The sequence below is a fragment of the Tupaia chinensis genome, unplaced genomic scaffold (genome assembly GCF_000334495.1).
Source record: "Tupaia chinensis unplaced genomic scaffold, TupChi_1.0 Scaffold143943_1, whole genome shotgun sequence".
In the NCBI taxonomy this organism is placed as follows: domain Eukaryota; kingdom Metazoa; phylum Chordata; class Mammalia; order Scandentia; family Tupaiidae; genus Tupaia; species Tupaia belangeri.
In genome coordinates, this window is record NW_006203794.1 from 1150874 (window position 1) to 1162595 (window position 11722).

Consider the following 11722-nt stretch of genomic DNA (forward strand, 5'->3'; position numbering starts at 1 on the left):
GCAATAACTTTGACATGCCGTAAGGAGCCATCATCCTTTCCCCAGACTCCTAAAACCACAGGGTGTCTTGGTGTGCTCAGAATGACTCCGAATCTGAACCCGGCCTCCAGTATGACTCCAGCATCATGTAGTGGTGCCCTACCACCTTGCCACCATGCCTGAGCCAATTCTATTTTTATTACTGTTTCAAGGACATTTGTGATTCAGAAAATATGACCTACTTGAAATCTTAAGGAGATAAATTGTAACTCATGGAAATCTGAGTCACCAGTTTCCTTCTTTAAAACTTCTGTTCCTGGAGCTCAGTAGGTGACATGCTGGTTAAGTCATTGGACTTCTACACAGCTGACTACGGTTTGAGTCCCAGGACTGGTGCCTTGAATATCACTCTGGGTGTGTGTGAGTGCATGCTCGAAATCCCAGGAGGAGAGGGATTTTTAATGTGTTCATACCCCGTGGGGGATAATGTCTCACTTTTCTTCTCACTGTCTCTCCAGCAATTACAGGCACCTTATGGCAAAAATCTAAAACAAGAACAAAAAACAAACTACTGTTGTTAATCAGAATGAGAATCAATATTTGTAAGTTTGATTTTCTTAAGTTATATATTTATTGATTTAATGTTCCTAATAGACTTTTAAGGAAGATATTACTAGTATGTCTATTTTATGAATAAATGAACTAATGTTTACAGTTGTACACCCTCCTCAACATTATTTGAAAAAATCTGCCCAAAAATCCAAGTGTTTTAACATTGAGATCTCATGTTCTTTCTACTTTGTCAGATTACTAGACTCTATTCTATGGTCAAATAACTCCATTAATTTCAGCAAAATAGATAAGTTTTGTAGGTTCCATGAAGGTATTTGTATTAAATTTGACAAGAATGGCATGTGAAAATTAATCTTTAAATTACGCAAAAACTCTTTTATAACCAACTATAAATTGATATAAACAAAGAATAACTTTCTCCATCCATTCACAGCCCAGGCTCCTCAAGCCTTCGTTTTCCTTTGTTGTCCTCACACATTCCACAGAGCACTGTCCTCTCTCCCTTCATCTATTAAGCCATTCAAAGAGAGAGACCTGTTTCGGTAATGACATCTTAATTGCCAAATACAATGGCCCTTTCATTTCTTACCTACATGACTTCTCTGGAGCATTATCAATGTCTATCATCTGCTTTTTGGAAAATATCTTTCTCATTTTTGAACAAGTTCTTCCTTTCTTCTACTCTTAGAAACTATCTTTTCATTTTTATTAGATGACTCTTCTTACCCTGTATCTTTGATCTGCCTTCTGAACTGCCAAGTCAAACCTCCACTAGCTTTAATGGATGTGTCTTTGAGATTTTTCATCAGGAAACTCAAATCTGTCTAAAATCCAATAGAAAATCTGTTCATATAGTGAGGATGTACTTCTGATTCTACACCTCAAGTAAAAACAGTATGGACCTCATAGAAATAGCCTTTACACATCTTTCTGTTCTATGACTTCAGCTCTCACTGCTCTCCTGGTCTTTCACTCTGCCCCATCCAAATAATACCTTGGTACTTGCTTTCCCACTGCCTGGAATGTTCCTTCTCAGGGATCTGTATGACTCCCTCTCTCAATTTCAGGTGGCCTTAGGACCTTTCATTTAAAATACCTACCACTCTCTTGCCCCCATTTTCTTTCCTGTTTAATTGCTTTCACAGAACGTATCATCATTTCCTATATTGCATTTTTATAGAGTATCTGATTAATGCCTGCCTCCCATACTAGAAATGAAGTAGCATATGACCCCACACCATCAAGAACTTTTGTCAATTTTGCTTGATGTTGTATTCATACATGTGATAGCAATTTGCTTGGTACATAACTCATTGTTTGTTTGTTTGATTTTAGAAAGATTTTTGCTATGGGGGTATGTGCTCACCAGAGAGACAAAGAGAGAGAAAGCAAGAAATCACTTCATGGGGGAGTGGCCATGCCACAAACCCTCCTCTTCCATTCTTTTCTAGGTATTTTGGGCACACATGCACACATGCCTGGTATGAGTTTTGGGACTGAGACTCTAACCTAGGTCAGCTATGTCAGAGTTCAGCTCTTTAAATACTATACCACCTGCTGGCGCCCATAACTCATTGTTTAATAAATTAGTAAAAAAAAGAAAAAATGACATTCTCACATACTACCCAAAGAACTAAATAGTATATGTACTGTAATATTTTTAACATGATCTAATTGAGCCCCACTGAGTCATGGTTTGTTTCTAGGTAACTTCTCTGCCTAAGTGGTGTCATTGTCTCTCTGCTCTTTTTTTTTTTTTTTTTTTTTTTTTCAGATTCAGCAGCAGAGCAACACCAGTGGTATTTTTCCTAAAACACAGATCTGATCTTTTTAATCCCTCATAATAAAATTATTTGCCAAAGGATAAAGTTCAAAGCTGTTATCATTTCACAGCAATTTCTTTTGTTTGTCTGTCGGTCTTACCCGAATACACAGTTCTAGCTCTTCACACTCTCTTGAATTACGTCCACAGTGTAACTGTACAAAACTCACTATTGTTGCTGGATCATAGTCTTCTTTATCATGTCTAAGAGTTTTTGCTTAAAGTTACGTACTCTTCTGCTAGTCAATTGGTTAATATCCTATCAAGTTTTATAATATCGTTTTTATGATATCTATTTTGACCCCTTCAGACATAATGATCTCACATTATTCTGTCCTAAAATATTACTTTTCATTGCCATTATTAGCACCATAATATTGTGCTCCAGTAATTTTCTGGTCATACTATAATATTAAGGAGAGGTACTCAGGTGTTTATAGACAGAGATAGAAATCTGGAAAGTGCAAAAAGGTACAATTACATGCATCACTGAGGTAGGACAAATCAAGAAAAAAAAAACAAAAGAAGATAAAATATGGAAAACAAGTTTTTAACAAGCTAGGGTACTACCTAAATGCAACAATATGCAACTGAGGTCTAGACAAATAGCACAGGAAATGAAGAAATAGATTGAAATGAATACAAGCAAGATTTAAGATAGGAGTTAAAAATTTAATGAAGAGGTCCAGCAAGTGGTGTGGTGGACTCCCACATGGCCAACGGCAGTTCAAGTCCCAGGCGTGGAGGCTTGCTCTCTCACTCTCCCTTTTTCTCTCTCTCTGTCTCTCTCTGGTGGGCACATGTACCCTAAAGCAAGTTGGAAAAGAATAATAATACTAAATAAATAATTCATTTAAAAATGTAATAAAAAATATATAGATCGTTGGGCATGGTGGTGCCCGCCCTATGGCAAAAACCTATGGAGGCTGGAGGATTGTGGCATTGAGTCCATCTCAAACTCTTTTTCTGTCTCTCTCAGCAAATGCATGATTTTGGGGGGCAGGCAGGCGGCATAGTGGTTAAGGGTGCTGAACTTCCACATGGCCCACCGTGGGTCGAGTCCCAGACCTGGCTTGCTTTCTCAATTTCTCTCTCTCTCACTTTCTCTCTCTCTCTTGCTCTCTCTCTGGTCAAATTTAAATAAATAAATAAATAAAGTTATATTTATATATATATATATAGAGAGAGAGAGAGAGAGAGAGAGAAGGAGGGAGATCATTTATGCTTTGCTTGGATCTAAAGTGTGGTGCCACACAGAACAGTAGAAAAGACAGACTTTCTTCAATGTGTCTCCTGGATGGCAAGAAATTGACTATTTTGGGATCAGCAGATGGCGTAATGGTTATATCACTAAATTCCCACGTAGTCCACTGTGGTTTGAGTCCCAGAAGCAGCAGATTAAAAACTCCCTCTGAATGTGTGTGCATGTGTGCCCAGAATCCTGAGAGGGGAATAAAAGAGAAGGGATTGCGGCATGGCCATCCCCCCTGGGCAGAGGTTTCTTGTTTTCTGTCTCTCTGGCTCTTTCTATCTCTCTGGGGAACACACATGCGTGTGCTCACCAGAAAGACAGAAATCAAGAAATCACCCGCCAAGGGGGATGGACACGCCACAATATCTTCTCCTCCATTCTCCTCTCTGGATTTTGGACATGCACACACACGCACCTGGTGTGAGTTTAAGCCTCCATGTCTGGGACTCAAACCATGGTCGACTACATGGCAGTTCAGCGACATAGCCATTAGGCCAACAGCTGGTCCCATATTTTTTTTTAATGAAAGAGATAGACTATTTTATAGTCAGTTTTAGATTTTAGTCAATGTTCAATTTTTTTCTCATGATGTGTTTTTGCTCTGGAGAGAGAAAGAGAGATAGTGAAAGTGAAAAATGAAATCTCCCACCAGGAGGAGTGGCCACACTCAATCCCTTCTCCTCCAGTCTCCTCTTGGAATTTTGGCCATGATGCACACATAAGTGATGTGTTTTTCACGCTACCAGATCCAAAACTCAAATGAGCAGTCGGCCATGTGACATTCAGTGCCTTAACCACCATGCCACTTACTGGCCACAGAAAAGTGAGTCTTATCTGGGAAACAGGTAAATTTACTTAGAGTTCATTCCCAGAGAAATGTAAAAAACCAAAATTCTAGTGCCACAGCAAGAGGAAAAGTTGAAATAACTTTTATACAGGTCTCGTGCATCAGACAAGTTACAACAGGAACTCATTAAGTAGTGTCAAGTGAAAAGTCCCAATTAATAATTGAGATACAACATTAGAACTAGAATTAAGGAGAAGAGCAGAAGATTAGTCACTAAAATTGGACTGCTTCCTTCAATCCTGACTAGTAGCAAGAGTGATATCACAAAAAGCAACAAAATATGAGCCTTTAGCTAGTTAAATGCCTTCTAATTCACCTCTGAATTACGTCTAAGAGCAAACACACTGCAGGGACTTATCAAGTGTTCCCATAATGAAGAAAAGGATGAATGAAAATGTCAGCAAGAAGTACAAGCCTATCTCATTTTCCCTTTAGGCTGTGACTGCCTCTGTGTTGGAAACAATGTTTTATTTATCTTTGTATCAGGATTTAGAACAACTTCTAGTACATATTAAGTGCACAATAAATAGTATTGAACAGCTAAAGAGAATTAGACTCTCAGTTACTGTGTTTTGTTGAATTTTCCTATAGGAACATGGTGGTGGGCTATCAACTACTACTATACAGATTGCAAAGAAAGAATATCCCAAACTAAGAAATGAAAGCAGACAGAAAAGGAAACATCTAAACCATATATTCATTTTTCATGGTCCATGGAATTTTGAGGCTAGCGGATGGCATGGAGGTTGGAGCCCTGAACTCTCAAATGCCTCACTGTAGTTCAAGTACCAGACCTGGCAATTTGCTTTCCCCTTTCCTCTCTCTCTCTCCTTCTCCCTTTCTGTCTCTCTCAGTTGAGTGCATGTAACCCAATAGCAAATTAAAGAAAAACAGGAATGAAAATAAGATAAAAATAAACAATGCTTGGGACCAGCGGCTAGCATAATGGCTATGTCGCTGGACTCCCACGTAGTCAATCGCGGTTCGAGTTCCGGACCCCGCAGCTTAAACTCATGCTGGGCGCATGTGCGTGCGTGCCCAAGATCCCAAGAGGAGAATGGAGGAGAAGGGATTGCAGTGTGGCCATCCCCCCTGGGGGGGTGATTTCTCACCTTCTATCTCTCTGTCTCTCTCTGTCTTTCTGGTGAGCGCACATGCCCTATAGCAAAAATCTCTTCAAAAAATAAATAAATAAATAAATAAAAAACAATTATTTAAAAAAAAAAACTTTGAACGTCTAATAGAAAAAAATAAGATTCTAGATTGTAGGAGGAAAAAATGAGGGACAGTGTAAAGGCAAAAGATAAATCTAAAGATAATATATGAGAGAAAGTCATATATCATATTTTGGTTATACAGTTTATTTTGAAAACTAGTAAGAACTGAAAAAATGGGACCAGCAGCTGGCTAATGGCTACATTGCTGAACTTCCACGTACTTGACCATGGTTTGCATTGCAGACCCGAAGCATTAAAACTCAGGCTGGGCACTTGTGTATGCATGTCCAAACTCTCAAAGAAGATTGGAGGAAAAGGGATTGTGGCATGGCCATCGGGCATATGTGTATGCATGTCCAAACTCTCAAAGAAGATTGGAGGAAAAGGGATTGTGGCATGGCCATCTCCCCTGGGATGTGTTTTCTCACTTTCTATCTCTCTGTCTCTCTCTGTCTCTGGTCAGAGTACACACACTGTAGCAAAAATCTCTCTCAAAAAAAATTGAAAAAATGTTGTAGTATTTATCTAATTAAAAGACAATACACACTTAATTATTTGATAGGATTTAATTAGTCAATGTATTGGGTGTTCAGGAAAGTCATGACATATTTTTGCATTGAAAAACAGAAAAGTACATCATGACTTTTCTGACAACATAGTGTTTTGATCTACTGCATTATGGTGAAATTGTTTTTTACCAAAATTTGGAGTTCAAGGAGATTCCATTGTTTGTGAAGAATTTTCCATTTAAGAAAATCAGTCATGGGGTCAGCAGATGGAGTAATGATTACATCACTGGACTCCCACATAGTCCACCACGGTTGAAGACCCAGGCCCGGCAGCTTAAAACTCCACTGGGTGGAGACCAGCAGTTAGCATAATGGCTATGTCGCTGGACTCCCACAGAGTCGACCACGGTTCGCATCCCGGTCCCGGTAGCTTAAACTCACGCTGGGCGCATGTGCGTGCGTGCCCAAGATCCCAAGAGGAGAATGGAGGAGAAGGGATTGCATTGTGGCCATTCTCCCTGGGGGATGATTTCTCTCTTTCTGTCTCTCTGTCTCTCTCTTGTCTGTCTGGCAAGCACACGCGCCTTATAGTTAAAACCTCTCCCCCCACAAAAAAAAAAAAATCTCCACTGGGTGTGTGTGCATGCATGACCAAAATCTTGAGAGGTGAGTGGAGAAGGGATTGTAGTGTGGCCATCCCCACTTTGGGGATGTTGATGGTTTCTCATTTTCTGTCTGTTTCTTTCTGTCTCTTCAGCAAGCACATGTGCCCTGCAGCAAAAATCTCTCTTGAAAAAAAAAAAAAAAGAGAGAGAGACAGAGAGAGAGAATAAAGAAAATGAGTCAACAAAGTTCAGATTTTAATTGCTAATATTTATCAGCTGTATTTAAAAATAGTCAGTTTCTGAGTAAATTTGTGCTTTTATTCTTTATCGTATAGGAGTAGAGTGTTTTGTATTCATGTGTCCCTGCGTTATTTCTTTGCCTAACCTTTAATTCCAAAATTTTGGATTACATTAAATTTTATAATACGTGATAGGTTACATAGTCCACTCCTTTTGTGAGTAACATCAGGCTTCAGTCATACAGTGAAACATATCTTTCTTTGGCAGCTTAACACCAATATTTAACACTTTCAGGTTGATAGCCCTATAGACTCTATTATATAATTAAATCTAAGGAATGATACTAATACAACATACTTAGATTCTCAGGTAATAAACCAAGTTATAAAACGTTGCATGGAATGTGGATTTGGTCATGGCATACTGTAAGGTCCCATGCAGTAAAACTCTCCTGAGCACCATTTGGTATTGCTCCAGGCCTGGTAAAGAATCAAGGTTGAACTTCTGCATAATTGGTCTTAGCAAGAGCCCACACTGCAGGTGCTGCTACTGCAAGGTCACACTGACCCAGGAAATAGCAGATAAAGGCCTACAATGAGTACTGGGAATCTAACTTCCTAGAGATGGATGAACAAGACCCACCAAATGCTTCATGTATGCTCATCTCACTGGACTGAACTCCCCTGCCTATGTCTCATAGACAGTCTCCCAGGATAGCTTGATTACCTTATAAAAGAGCCCTTTCCTTCCTAGAGGGTGAGCTAAGGGACCTCAAATTTCAGACCCCCAATTGCTCTTTCTCTCAATAAATTTTTCTTTTTTTCTTGATATGTTGTCTCCTGAGTTTTACTCTGGATCATGACGCATACTATAAAAGGTCAGACTCCTAGTGACCAGGAAGAGATATAAGCCACATTAGCATAAGAGCATGCCAAATTTGCTTAGGCTTTCCCTAGAATCAGCTGGGCTAAAGCTGTATTGAAAAGCCTTACTTGAGGGAACTCTGGCACTATATCATGAATGCTTGTATGCCATGAAATGCAGGAACAGAGGTGCGACATTAAGGAATCAACTTTTCAGAGAATCACCTTTCTCGGAAATAATGTCAGGAAAGATATACATTAAGGGAATATTAATGACCCACAAAATCAAAGGAAGGAAAAAGGAAATAGAATCTTCATATCTACAACAGAGAAGTCACCAATGTTCATTTCGATAGCACCACTTCAGGAAGATAAGTTTAACCCTTGCATCTTCTCCCACCTCAACCCTAGGACAACCAGTAGAAGTAGCATAATGATTTAAGGAGGGTAAATAGGTGGAAGGAGAAGAGGTGGAGAGAGACAGAGCTAGTGGAAGTAAAAACAAGTGGGAAGGAAAGGAAACAGGAAGGTAAGGAGGAAAGATAGAAGGAGGAGAAACTCTAGGTACAGAAACAGTGGAGAAAATAGTGACTGTTCCTTTCTTACACTGCTGACCTGTGAAATTTTCAGATCAGGCTGCAGAGACTGGAAAAATTATACATAGATGAGATTTTTAGAATGTGAGGGAACAGAAGGGGGATACTGGTGTGTGTATGGGTGATGGGAGTATCAGAGTAGGAAGAAAAAGTCCTAAGATTTTTCTTTAGGAGTAAAAAAAGAGTAAATCAGTGTGCTTTTGTACTTTCACCATTCACATTTAGCATATCCCATAAAGATGATATGTAACAAATGGAAATTTTATGGACTTGAAAAGACACTTTGGTTGGTTTTGAGAAAGGCTTATAAATGACCAGCTATTCCACAATACTCTATGGTAATACTCAGATATTTTCATAAAGGCCCAAGAGTATATTTATTTAGGACATTCTAGAAATTTCTCTTTTAAAACATTCTATTAGCAGGTCATAGATCTTTCTGGTGCTCTGTTTTGTCTATCAGAAGCAAATACGTGCTTAATTATTATACTCAAGAGTTTAACAATATTTCCCTTATTTTCTTCTAAAACCCTCATCAAAAAAAAAAAAAAAGTCAGGAAAACATTTACATGTGTTTCAATTTAGTTAAAGTGAAAATGATAGTAACATGACAAATTAGAAAAGAATTACTTAAAAAATAAATTTTGTGACCAAGTTATTCTGATCAATAAATATGATTTTGATCTCACTATTCATAGTTCATGAACTATCTAAAACCAAGCAGATTTACCATGAATTTAACTTATTTTTCCACATGTGATAATTATAACAAATAATTTTATTTGAAATGGTCACTGAAAGATTGAAACTTGTTCTTATTTTCTCCTCTCTCCAATTAGGTAGTAATTCACAGAGCACGAAAAAATAACCTACATTGTGCTAAATTAATATTTCTTATCTGGTGAGTCAGGCAAAATCAAAGCAGGTGAAGCTAAGAATAATATCCCAAAAGAATAATCTTAGGAAAGAATGTTTTTAGAAAAAAAATTATGCTAAATTACTTGTCAAGTGTCCATTACATGCTGAAGTATTTCAATAGAATGAAGCAACTGCACCTACACTCCATCTATAAGGCCAAGTTAGAAATCTCCAAAAGAAAATGAGTTTACATTTTTTCTGGATTTTAAATATGTTCTTATTTTTTCTTTTATTATTTCTGAATGTCTCTTTAAAAAACAGAAAAAAAAATTATAAGATGAAAGAATGGTCTCCAGAATATGATGGTCGCTTTCTATTGTATCACTTGTCAGAGAACAGAATAAAATCACTTCAAACTATTCATTTCCATCAAAGAAAACGAAATGCCTCCAATGAAAAGCATCTTCAGAATGTTGACAGTTAGGTTTGAGAGCAAACAATAGGCAAAGTGAAATCAAAACACACTGCAGAGTGAACACAGTAATTTATTCAGGTAATTAGAAAGAAAATGATGTTCAACTGAGTACCATAATTGTTTTGAGGTCAGTACCTAAAATTTGGAATTAAACCTACTTTAGTTAGTATGTGAATAAGCATGCCTTCATTCTTTTATCTATTGGGCATCACAAGAATGTTGAGTAAATTTTAAGCAAATTATCAAACAATATTTTCTTTTTTAAGTTTGGAAATTAAACTTACTCAACATTCTTTAAAAATAGCAAACATTAGAAATTTATGTTTTACAATCAAGCATTATTATTTGCCAACTACATGACTTTGACATATTTAAACCATTTGCTGAGGTAAAGAAAGGTAGTTCATTTTATATACCCTTAGTTTTATTTATTTATTTTTTGCCTAACTTTGTATTTCTCTTATGTTTTCTCATGCTATTTCTATATTAAGTATATAAATCCTGGCTTTACCTGAACTCTGTCAATATGAAATCTTTAGCATTCTAGAAAACCTAAAAAATCTGAGAAGTAGTGTTAGCAAGATTATATTTCATTCAGTACATTTAGACACTACTCTCCTACTAATGCTACTGCAAAGTTGCTTATAAATATAGATGCTTCATTACTGAATCATGAAAAACTTGTGTATAATGTTTTCCAATCTCTTAGCTTCTAATGTAAGGTTCACCTTTAACTGACACGCTTTTATTCTTAGATGATTACAAAGCCATTTGGTTGATTAGACGAACATTGGTCTTAGAGAACCAAAGAGAATTGAGGCTACCCTTAATATATGGATACAGGACTATTTAGATACCTGAAAAGCTCCAAAGTGGATTATAAGATTAATAACAGATCTTTTCATTTATAATGAAAGGAATGTAAGCTTCTGTAATCCAAAAATTGGGCATATCAAAAGCATCACACTGGCCTCCTGTGGCTTACCATAGGCCATGTTACTGCACTGACTGTATAAAAAGAAAAGGCAGAGTAAACTGATTCCATATACACCTTCGTCTAGGTGCTAGACCTTGTCTAAATTGTGAATGAAGGTAATAAAAAAAAAGAAAGCATCCCACTTAAGGAGAAAAGGTATGAAGTAATACCTGATTCCCATTGAGTTCCCATTGAGGCAGATCCAATATGAAATGCTAGCAGTTTGCATTCAGAGAACTCCAAGAGTTTGCAGAGCTAGTCATCAACTGATGTTGATGATAGAAATCATGAAACTGTCAATACAGCTTCTGGTATTCATAGCTAAGAGAATGGTGGTGCTATTTATTTAGAAATGATGTACATCTGGATGGGAAGATTTGCAGAGATTGAGTAACAAATTCCATTGTTAACATCATGTTGAGCAATCTCTCTCTGACATGTAGATTGTTTTCATGCTGAAAATAATTTGATACATGAATTTAAAACTCACCAACTAGACAAATGGCTTTAGGCATCTCTTGTATGGACTAGACCATGTCATAGGATAGGATGAAATTTCTTTGGAGTATTCAGTGAAAAATAATGATAGCATGGGCAGAACTCAGAGGAAAACATGAGAAGAAGCTACAAACACAGAAACACCAGTAGAGTTTTTTTTTTTTTTTGACTGTATTTCATCTGTCATGAGAGAAAAAAGGGGAGCTAGAGAAAAAGAGAGAAAGGAACGGACTCTGACTGGAGTGGATGGACACACTGAGACCCCTCTCCAGCCAGACAAAATAATTGGCATGCCTATGGGCCTCCTAGTATGCTCAGGTCACCTCAGGGTCTGAACACTGGGCCTTTCCATATGGCTTTGAATTGTACATTGGCACCTTACCACCTGTGCCACTGTGGTTGGCCCTTTATT

General features: G+C 37.5%; 1 non-coding gene across 1 annotated transcript; it reads left to right on the forward strand.

Moving 5' to 3' along the window:
• Positions 1 to 10804: 10804 nt before the first annotated feature.
• Positions 10805 to 10935, forward strand: LOC114005530 (small nucleolar RNA SNORA51). Its single transcript, XR_003547376.1, has one exon. It is a non-coding gene; the product is annotated as a small nucleolar RNA SNORA51 (small nucleolar RNA).
• Positions 10936 to 11722: the final 787 nt, after the last annotated feature.